Source organism: Ranitomeya variabilis, chromosome 4 (assembly GCF_051348905.1).
Source record: "Ranitomeya variabilis isolate aRanVar5 chromosome 4, aRanVar5.hap1, whole genome shotgun sequence".
Lineage (NCBI taxonomy): Eukaryota > Metazoa > Chordata > Amphibia > Anura > Dendrobatidae > Ranitomeya > Ranitomeya variabilis.
In genome coordinates this window covers 338,120,637-338,132,660 of record NC_135235.1, presented here as the reverse complement: position 1 = coordinate 338,132,660, position 12,024 = coordinate 338,120,637, and the positions used below count along the sequence as shown (strand labels likewise).

The following is a 12,024-nucleotide window of genomic DNA, read 5'->3' as shown; positions in this document are numbered from 1 at the left end:
CATTATAAATGGACAGGTTTTACATTTTTTCTGGTTGCAAGGAAAGGTACCTGCAGCTGTTGGAGAGGACAGGGAGCTCTTGACAATGATGCTTCTTAGATTTGGGGGCTGCCTAAAACACAGTAGTGGGGGGACTGGAAAAATGGATCATAAGCGGGCATCTTTTTGCAGTAAAGGTTGTAATTTCCGTGCAGCTCCCCTTAGTGCCTCCAGATTTGGATTGTAGGTAACTACTAGAGGTACCCGGTTAACACTACTGTGTTTTAGGCAGCCCCCAAATCTAAGGAGCATCATTGTCAAGAGCTCCCTGTCCTCTCCAACAGCTGCAGGTACCTTTCCTTGCAACCAGAAAAAATGTAAAACCTGTCCATTTATAATGACCATGGACAAGATAAAGATCCCCAATTCACATCAGGACTACAAGATACCAGGTACTTTCAGCTGCGTCACTTCTAATGTGGTGTACCTAATTATTTGTACTAAATGTCCAAATGGGGGTCTGTATGTGGGGGAGACAGGGCAGAAACTGAGAACAAGGATGAACTCTCACCACCATACAATAAGAGAAAAAAGAATGGATATACCTGTGGCAATACATTTCTGTCTCCCAAATCATAACATTATGGACATGAAATTACTTGTACTAAAAGGTAACTTCAAATCGCAGAAAGACAGGAGAGTCTGGGAAAATAAACTGATGACGACCTTTGACAGTCTAACTGCAGGAATGAATGTGTCACACGAATTTATGTCTTTTTACATCAACTAAGGAACTTGCCCATCAGACCATGTGGGGTCATCAAACAGAGACCCTAATCACAGGACAATAAAACAATCCTTATCTAAGAATTGGCCCAATATTTATGGACATAACTGTTTATCACCCATGGTAATTCTGCTTCATGTCACCTGGCTTATCCATGTTTTTTTTCCCTTTTTTTTTCTATCCTATGTTGTGCATAAATATGTGATTCTTCAGAATTTGTTTTAGTCTTTGCCTGATGAAGAGACGTATGTAGTCTCGAAAGCTTGCAATTTGTTACCATCTTTTCAGTTAGCCATTAAAAGGTACCAACCACTGAGGACTCAATTCTAAATCTACTGGCTAACACGGTACCAAGATATATTTCTTTCCTGTATCAAAATGGAGGATACCAGAATGGACCGCATCTTTATGGAACTAAAACCACTTCTGAAGAAACGTGCACAAATGGACAGCGACATTTTTTTCCTATCTACATGCAAAAAGGAGAATCTAATTCCCAAAGGACTCTGGATTACAAACCCAATTCTTCATACCTACAACACCCATTATGCACAGAACCTGTGTCACAGGACTTGTGAGAGATTAAGGAATCATCTTTTGCATGTCTGCTACAGCATAAAGAGTAAAGTCCAAGGACAGTTTGAAACCCTGAGGAAAACACTTACAGAAGACACAGAGCAAAAATTACAACAATATTACAACAAACTACGGACCCATCTAATTCATAACAAGGAAAAGAAACTGCACAGATTGCGCCTCAATTCAGGACTCTATGCAAACAGATACAAAACAAAGCCCAAACCTGACAACTTGGACAACCACTCCATTCCAGCCACAAATAACGGTCATTAATCTCTCAGATTATAAACCCAACAATGTGGAGTTGTCCGTGCTTTCCAGAGGACTCTCATTCTGTCCTACTAAGGTCCTGGATAAAACTGAACTCTGCAGTGATATGGAACATTTTTTCAGGAGACTGCGTCTGAGGGAATATTTCAATGATACAGAAGATTCAGAACCCACCTGGACTGAAGGAAAAGGGATCCTAACAACAAAGAAGAGGTCAGACTGGACACCTCCACCGGGACGCAACCCTCATTTGGATAACTATATAGACTCCTTCAGACATTTGATAAAATCCACCATCATAGATACTAACAGGACACAAGCATCCAACATCAGTGCCCAGGAGAGAAAGGCCATACAGTCTCTGAAAACCAACAAAGAAATCATCATCAAACCTGCTGACAAGGGTGGTGCAATAGTCATGATGAACACATCAGACTATATGAGGGAAGCAAACAGACAACTTATGGACACAAGCTACTACAAAAAAATTGGAGTCGGATCCTACACAGGATTATTACAAGGAACTAAACAAGTTGGTATCTTGTCTGCCCGACGTATCCATAAGAGCCAATGACCTGATACCAGAAAGTCCAAGAACAGGGACATTCTACATGCTTCCCAAAATCCACAAATCTGGAAACCCAGGAAGACCAATTATTTCATGTGTGGGCACCCTTACTGAGCAGGTATCTGGATGGGTAGAGGGTGCTCTTAAACCCCTGGTAAAAGATACACACAGCTTCATTCAGGACACAACTGACCTATTGAATAAACTATCAGCAATAGGTCCTCTACCAGAAGGAACCATCCTGGCCACCATGGATGTGGAATCTTTGTACTCCAATATCCCACACCAGGATGGATTAAATGCCTGCAAATTCTTCCTGGAAAACACAGGGACTGATGCAAATTCTGTGGTGAAACTTATAAAATTCATCCTCACCCACAATTACTTTGAGTTTGACAAGAAGATCTATCTACAGGAGACTGGCACAGCAATGGGAAGTAAAATGGCCCCACAGTATGCAAATCTTTTCATGGCCAAGCTTGAAAGTGACTTTTTGTCCTCATGTCCCATCAGGCCTCTGGCGTACTACCGCTACATTGATGACATTTTAATCATCTGGACGGAGTCTGAGCCACAGCTAAAGACGTTCCATGAACAGTTTCATCAATTTCATCCTACCATCAACTTGACACTCAACTACTCCTGCACTGAAATTAACTTTCTGGACACCATCATTAAGCTGCAGAACAAAAAAATAGAGATATCACTGTATCAGAAGCCAATCGACCGTCCAACATACCTTAAATGGGACAGTTTCCATCCAAAACACATAAAAAACTCTATTGTCTACAGCCAAGCCATCAGATACAATCGTATATGTTCCAACCCAATGGATAGAGATGAACACCTGGGTCGCCTCAGAAAGACCTTTTTGAATCAGGGCTACCATCCAAGAACAATTGAAAATCAGATCACAAGAGCCACCAGAATATCAAGGAATCACCTGCTACATTACAAAACTAAAGAAGAAAATAACCGGGTACCTCTAGTAGTTACCTACAATCCAAATCTGGAGGCACTAAGGGGAGCTGCATGGAAATTACAACCTTTACTGCAAAAAGATGCCCGCTTACGATCCATTTTTCCAGACCCACTACTACTGTGTTTTAGGCAGCCCCCAAATCTAAGAAGCATCATTGTCAAGAGCTCCCTGTCCTCTCCAACAGCTGCAGGTACCTTTCCTTGCAACCAGAAAAAATGTAAAACCTGTCCATTTATAATGACCACGGACAAGATAAAGATCCCCAACTCACATCAGGACTACAAGATACCAGGTACTTTCAGCTGCGTCACTTCTAATGTGGTGTACCTAATTATTTGTACTAAATGTCCAACTGGGGGTCTGTATGTGGGGGAGACAGGGCAGAAACTGAGAACAAGCATGAACTCTCACCGCCATACAATAAGAGAAAAAAGAATGGATATACCTGTGGCAATACATTTCTGTCTCCCAAATCATAACATTATGGACATGAAATTACTTGTACTAAAAGGTAACTTCAAATCGCAGAAAGACAGGAGAGTCTGGGAATATAAACTGATGACGACCTTTGACACTAACTGCAGGAATGAATGTGTCACACGGATTTATGTCTTTTTACATCAACTAAGCAACTTGCCCATCAGACCATGTGGGGTCATCACAACAGAGACCCTAATCACAGGACAATAAAACAATCCTTATCTAAGAATTGGCCCAATATTTATGGACATAACTGTTTATCACCCATCGTAATTCTGCTTCATGTCACTTGGCCTATCCATGGTTTTTTTCCCCTTTTTTTTTTTTTCTATACTATGTTGTGCATAAATATGTGATTCTTCAGAATTTGTTTTAGTCTTTGCCCGATGAAGAGACGTATGTAGTCTCGAAAGCTTGCAATTTGTTACCATCTTTTCAGTTAGCCATTAAAAGGTATCAACCACTGAGGACTCTCAATTCTAAATCTACTGGCTAACACGGTACCAAGATATATTTCTTTCCTGTACATAAACATAAGGATGAATGACCTCGGGGAGATGAAAACATCTCCCCGAGGTCATTCATCCTTATGTTTATAGCCTTTTCACTAGGCACTGCTCCTGATAGCCAGTATCCTACTCCACACTGATGAGGGACAAATACCCCGAAACAGCTGTCTGTGGATGGATACCATGTTTTGGCATAGGTGGTTTTCCTTTATTGGATGCTGTCCTTCCCGTGGTTGTTCCTTCCTGGTGAAAGACCTGGCTATTCATTCCTTGCGTTGAGAAACATGTGATGGTGTCTCCGCGGCTTTTCTACACAAATCTATACATATATACACTGTATATATACATACACATCACATGGAACATTACCCTGCTCACTGTGCAACAGCATCGCCAGAGCTATGCATACCATGTGTACAATTCTATACATATATACACTGTATATACACACACATCACATGGAACATTACCCTGCTCGCTGTACAACAGCAACGCCAGAGCTATGCATACCATGTGTACAAATCTATACCTATGTACACTGTATATACACACACATCACATGGAACATTACCCTGCTCGCTGTGCAACAGCATCGCCAGAGCTATGCATACCATGTGTACAATTCTATACATATATAAACTTTATATACACACACATCACATGGAACATTACCCTGCTCGCTGTGCAACAGCATCGCCAGAGCTATGCATACCATGTGTACAAATCAATATATATATATATATATATATATATATATATATATATATATATATATATATATATATATATATATATATATATATATATATATATATATACACACACACACTGTATACACACACACACATCACATGGAACATTACCCTGCTCGCTGTACAACAGCAACGCCAGATCTATGCATACCATGTGTACAAATCTATACATATATACACTGTATATATACACACACACACACACACACACATCACATGGAACATTACCCTGCTCGCTGTGCAACAGCAACGCCAGATCTATGCATACCATGTGTACAAATCTATACATATACACTGTATATACACACACATCACATGGAACATTACCCTGCTCGCTGTACAACAGCATCGCCAGAGCTATGCATACCATATGTACAAATCTATACATATATAAACTGTATATACACACACACACACACACACACACATCACATGGAACACTACCCTGCTCGCTGTGCAACAGCAAAGCCAAATCTATGCATACCATGTGTACAAATCTATACATATATACACTGTATATATACACACACACATCACATGGAACATTACCCTGCTCGCTATGCAACAGCATCGCCAGAGCTATGCATACCATGTGTACAAATCTATACGTATATACACTATATATACACACACATCACATGGAACATTACCCTGCTCGCTGTACAACAGCAACGCCAGAGCTATGCATACCATGTGTACAAATCTATACATATATAAACTGTATATACACACACACACACATCACATGGAACACTACCCTGCTCGCTGTGCAACAGCAAAGCCAGATCTATGCATACCATGTGTACAAATCTATACATATATACACTGTATATACACACACATCACATGGAACATTACCCTGCTCACTGTACAACAGCAACGCCAGATCTATGCATACCATATGTACTAATCTATACATATATACACTGTATATAAATACATACACATCACATGGAACATTACCCTGCTCGCTGTGCGACAGCAAAGCCAGATCTACACATACCATATGTACTAATCTATACATATACACACTGAATATATACACACACACACCATATGGAATATTTCCCTTCTCGCTGTGCGGCAGCAAAGCCAGATCTATGCATATCAAAACTCTCAGCCTGGGAAAGGAGGGCATTAATCAGAGAGGCAGCACAGAGGCCAAAGGTAGCCCTAAATGAACTGCAGAGTTTCCACTGAGAGACTGACCTATCCATTTGACCACAAAAAGCCATACACTCCATAGAGATGGGCTTTAATAAAGAGTAGACAGAATAAAGCATTTACTTACACACAAATTGTAAGGCTTGTTTTGAGGTTGCCAAAAGACATGTGGATGACTCCTCAAATGTATGCCCATCACCCCAAGAACAATATGCCCAGAGTGCAACATGGTTGGTGGCCGCATCATGCTGTGGAGATGTTTTTGGCAGCAGGGACAAGAAAATCAGTTAGTTTGCCCTGTTTATTGTTTGTTTCACAATAAAAAGAAAACAAAATGTTCTCAGTTGTAGGCATGTTCTGTATATGAACTGATGCAAATCCTAAAAAAAAAAACCCCAGTGTAATTCCAGGTTGTATGGTAGCAAAACACGAAAAAAAGCCAAGGGGGTGAATACTTTCTTTAGTCACTGTCCATGTACATGCACAGATATATGGAGTATTACCACGAATATATATATATATATATATATATATATATATATATATATATATATATATATATATATATATATATATATATATATATATATATATACACACACATACACACACACATATACATATACACACACTGCGTACTTTTGCTCAGGTGAGGAGACTGAATATTGTACCCTATGGCCAGCTTCTGCTCTGTTATTAAGGGTATCCAGCTGACATAATGAAATCACACTTATTAGGTGACATTAGTGTTAGCGCCGGTGGCAGTGACCCGCGAGCACTCACCTCTGTAGAGGAGGGCTGCATCTTCCGCTGAGCACTGGATGAGAATATCTTACGCCTCCATCTAGACTCCGCACTCTTCCGTGCTTTCCGGGTGCACTCGTCGCTTACTCCACAGATCATAAAGGAGACGGCAGCTGGAAAGCAGACTGCAAACTTCCACCAGAACTTTAATTCAGTAGTTAAATGCTATGAATAAATGTTAACTCCTCGTGGCGATTGCAAGGTTTCAATGTCTGAAAGAGAGAAAAGACTCTTGTCAATAAATGTGGTGATGCCGAGTGACCATGTGTAACCCACAAGCTAAGAACGACGGCAGACCCCATAACAGGATCATTCATAGACGGCACACACTGGTCAGAAAGTCACACGAAAAAGGCAAAACCGTCTGAGGTGGTCACAACTGCCCACAGATTACAGACGAGGGGCCGCTTCCATTGCAGGTCTGACCAACATACTAAGCGAGACGGCTCAGCATTCTGCACAATATGGCCCGGTGAAATGGAGGACCCCATATCAGAAACCGGGGGATCACACTGAAGTCATGTGGGTCTGTAGGCACCGTCTGTCAGTGTGATGGAGTGGGCACTCATTACTTCTGCGGTTATATACACCAAAAATAACGTAGGTGTGAACATACAGCTACATGTTCAAGCATAAAACCTGCCCCTTCACTGTTCTGTAAATATCACTGCATAAATTATTGAACATGACAAAATATACATTATTACAGACGGCTTTCTAATAGGACTATTAATGGCAAAAGCCCTTAGACAAGGGCCGGTAATCGCCCAAACGAACGTTCAATAGGCTGCGATCACACTGTGCTCAGCCTCAACGTGTGAACATGGGCCAATGAACAGTGCAGGAGTAATCCGGACAGGGCTCCGCCACCGCTGGGGACAGGGCTCCGCCACTGCTGGGGACAGGGCTCCGCCACCGCTGGGGACAGGGCTCCGCCACCGCTGGGGACAGGGCGTGTGTGCTGCTGACAATATGCTGTACAGGACACAAGGATCCCACCCACTGTTCTGGCCGCACTCAATAATGACGCTTCACACCAGTCAGCGCCATGTTATCTTATCTAGTCACTTTGAACTTTGTCTTGTTAGAACATACCAGGAAAGAAGCCTTTCCTAATAATGGCCTTTCCTGTGCACAGAAGGCAAAGTCTTGTTATTCTTCCTGCGTGGACTTCAGGTATAGAAAATACCTTCTATGAGAACAATCCCTTATTAAAGGGGCTGAGAATTGGTGAATGAATAGTCCAGAAGTGTCGGCCGGTGCGAACACATCAGCATGGACATGCATCTGTCCGGTGGTAATTCGATCATTTATGCCGGCCTAAAATCCGCTATCTGCAGCTTATCAACCCATGTAGAGAGGATACCAACGTTAATGAATTAGCCACATAAGGTCCAATGCAGTACTGCATTTACTCCCCTTTTTGTCTAGTTTTTATTGTTTTTCATTTACACCTTTTTAAGTCTATTTTATAGGTGTTGGCCTGCTTTTGTTTTGCATGATCGCTATCGTGGGTGGGCTTTAGCATTTCCAATCTTTTTAGTTGATTCATCAATTGAAACTTTTTTAAATTCGCAAAATATTGAACACAAATGTATTCTAGTTCCCCCTGATAAACATTCCACCCACACCCAGACTCATAGTAAAACAGGTGGTCAGGAACAATGTCCCCACCCCTGTGCGTATAACTCCCAATAGGAACTATATAAGAGGAGGACAACGGGAGTATATATAGAAAAGTAACAATTTTATTGAAAAACACAATTAAAAACACACACATTTAAAAGACACCAAATGAATGTACCAGGAATCCATATTATATCCCATTTTAACAACCAACCATTGGAATGTACAAAGAGAAGATGTGCGGTAACTCCATGTAATCCTACCAAGTGGACCCAGTTCCCAATGACCACCCTATATCCGCAGCAATACATATAAGCCTGTGCAACTATGAAGTTAGAAAAGGTGCCAATACAAGAACCTGATCCACAATGGAGACTAACATGGAGAGTGCCCGGAGGAGCAGCAAGAGTAACAAGCCATGCGGCGTTAGAAAATCCACCTCCCATAGCACAAGCACAATCTTACCCACATGAGGATCCCTGGACTGAGCGTCACCCCCGACGCACGTTTCGCTGCTATCCTAGCGGCTTTCTCAAGGGGAAGTGTCATTTCCTCAAAACACCTAACCTTATATCCTGTAGGACCTGCGTCACATGACAGTCATGTGACCGGGTATTTACACCACTGCTTGTATCGGCGCATGTGTCCACCGCTCTCCGCCCCGCAGCCCCGAGGGCCGGCCCACGTCTGAAAAACAGTGAATGGCAGCCAGGTAACCCCAGCAACCAAACAGCCACTCACAGACGCACCGCGGCCGGACTTTGGAGGTGAAGGGGGGGAGGCAAGTGAGCACACGCGCACTGCAGCCGATAATTTGCACCCTACCACAAACTTATAATTTATATTCTATTATTCAACACCGCAACTATACAGTCTGTACAATGCCCATTATAACAAAAAAAAAAAAAAAAAAAGCAATTTAAGCAATATTCCAATTCCGCAGTTGCAGCGAAGTGTGATGTCATCATTAGCATGATAGATTAGGATGCGTCCTTCTTCAACCAGGATATTTAGATGTAATATAATAAAATCACTAAATACAAAACAAATAAGAAAAATACAACGTTAAAAAAAGAGAAGAGAAAACAACAGAAAGGAGGGAAAAACCACAACAATAAATTTCCATAGGCTTATAAATCACTCAGACCTTACAGGAATGGGGCAAAATTTAGAGCCCTGATAAACTGTAGGTTTTTTTTTTTTTGGTTTTTTTTTTTAACAAAAAGTTGTAGAAGTTAAAGACCAAAATTAAGAGCATTTCTAATTTCATGAACCACATGTGCAATTTTGCAGAATTTGTCAAACCCCCCTCCCCCCCCACAAAAAAAAAAAATCAATAAATACAAGTAGGAAAAAAAAAAACACGTAGAAGTGATAAATGTAAACCAGCTGATGCTGGATCCAAATACATTCGGTGGTTAGACATGATTGTCAGAGCAGCTCTATGTATGAGAACAAGGGCACGGACGCATTCTCCTAGACCAGTGACCAGTGCTTGCTGCACCCGTTGGATCATTTCTGCACACCCTGGACCTCTTTCCATGCACTCAGGCAATTATCATTTGTAAAAGCCCCAAAAAGTCTATTGACATGCAGCAAGCCTGAAACATTGTCGGCCACTAACCCCATTCATCATCTTGTGGAAAGTCATGCACAGGAGCAGCCCCGTGCAGATGTATAGAATAGATTGTTCGGACTCAAATGTGTGAAATTAATCTGATGCACATGAACCTCCTTAAAGGGAAAGCACATGGTCCCTCCTAACAGGTGTGTGACACCCGAACCATGGGCAGCTTGGCAGGACACCTAGACAGGTGTCCTGCCAAGCTGCCGCCAGATGTAACTGCTCTCCAAACCATCCGCATCGTCAAGGAACAGATATGGATTACCTTCTCGGACAGGTGAGGAGTACGGCGTTTTATTATTTTTTATTTTGCAGTAAGGCTATGTGCACACGTCAGGATTTCTAGCAGAAATTTTCCTGACAAAAACCGGACATTTCTGCCAGAAATCTGCATGCGTTTTTTTCCGCGTTTTTGACGCGTTTTTTCCAAATGCATAGAATTGCATGAACATGCTGCTTTTTTTTAACCACAATGCGTTTTTTTCACGGGAAATAACGCACCATGTGCACAAAACATGCAGAATGCATTCTAAATGATAGGATGCATAATGTATGCGTTTTTAATGAGTTTTTATAGCGTTTTTATCGCGAAAAAACGCAAAAAAACCTGAACGTGTGCACATAGCCTAATGATTGGGTAAAAGAGGGTGGTGAGATTTTATTTCAAATAAAGGAGTCTGTTTATTTTAAATAAAGGACTTTATTCTTACTGTGTCTTTATTACAATCTGACTACGGGGTTAATAATGGGGACGTTTTGCTGCGTGAGAACGCGGTGACGTCAGTGATGTGACCGTGGTTCATTAGCCACGAGCACCGTGACCAGTCTCCCGTCAGAGCCACACGCTGCAGAGGCGTAACGCTCCTGTCTCCGCGTGTCCTGGCTGGCTTACAGAGCGGTCACATCATGCCACCGCTCAACCAACCACCCAGATGTAGCGGAGCTCGAGTTCTTTGTGGGACAGCATCACATAGGGATTCTCAGTGACTGGTGAGGAATAGAGTGGTTTATTATTTTTTTATTTTATAGTAATAAATGGGAAAAGGATCTACGGGGAGTATTTATTTAAAATAACGGAGTCTGTGTCTTTCCTTCAATTAAAGAACTTTATTCTGGCTTTGTATTTTTTACAATCTGACTATGGGTTAGTAATGGGTCGTCTTATTGATGCTTCATCAATACTAACCTGTTGGTTTCATGTCAGCTGACACTACCGAGGTGACATCAACCCCACAAATATGAATCCCACTTGCCAGTTGCCACCACACCAGGGCAAGTGGGCAGAGCCAGGCAAAGCACCAGAATTAGCGCATCTAATAGATGCGCCTTTTCTGGGGTGGCTGCGGGCTGATATTTTTAGGCTGGGGGACAATATACATGGCCCCTTACCAGTCTGAGAAGACCAGACCCCAGCTGTCTGCTTTAACTTGGCTGGTTGTCAAAAATGGGGAAGACCCAACAGTGTTTTTTTTTTTAAAATTAATCAAAAAAAATTAAAAAACAGGGTGGGCACACCTCTATTCTTGATAACCAGTGACAGCTGAGGGTTGCAGCCTGCAGCTGTCATTTTTTTCTGCGTTGGTAACCAAAAATAGAAGACACTTTTTTTATTTATTTCATTGCACAGGCGCCGCCTGGTGAATCCTCCTATCATACACCTGCTCTCAAGGTTATCAGCGAGACCAGGTGCAGGATGATGAGAGTAGTACTCATCAGTGACACCTGTGACTGACTAATTTTTGTTACTGAATGTCAGATCTGCCGCCGATCAGAGCGGGTGTTTCTCGCGCTGTCACACAGCCACGGGCTCACCCATCTTTGGTGATGAGATAAATAGGGTGAAAGCACGGTGGCTTTGGGGTTTTGCTTTGCAGCGGTGAAGTTTGCAGCCCGAATCCAA

General features: G+C 42.0%; 1 protein-coding gene across 5 annotated transcripts in view; it reads right to left on the bottom strand.

Moving 5' to 3' along the window:
* Nucleotides 1-12,024, bottom strand: part of LOC143764734 (epsin-1-like) — a 183,614-nt gene that overhangs the window by 109,723 nt on the left and 61,867 nt on the right. For all 5 annotated transcript variants that reach the window (XM_077250627.1, XM_077250628.1, XM_077250630.1 and 2 more), the window contains exon 2: nucleotides 6,854-7,086. The gene's annotated coding sequence lies outside the window, so the exon portion shown is untranslated. The remainder of the gene's footprint in view (nucleotides 1-6,853; nucleotides 7,087-12,024) is intronic.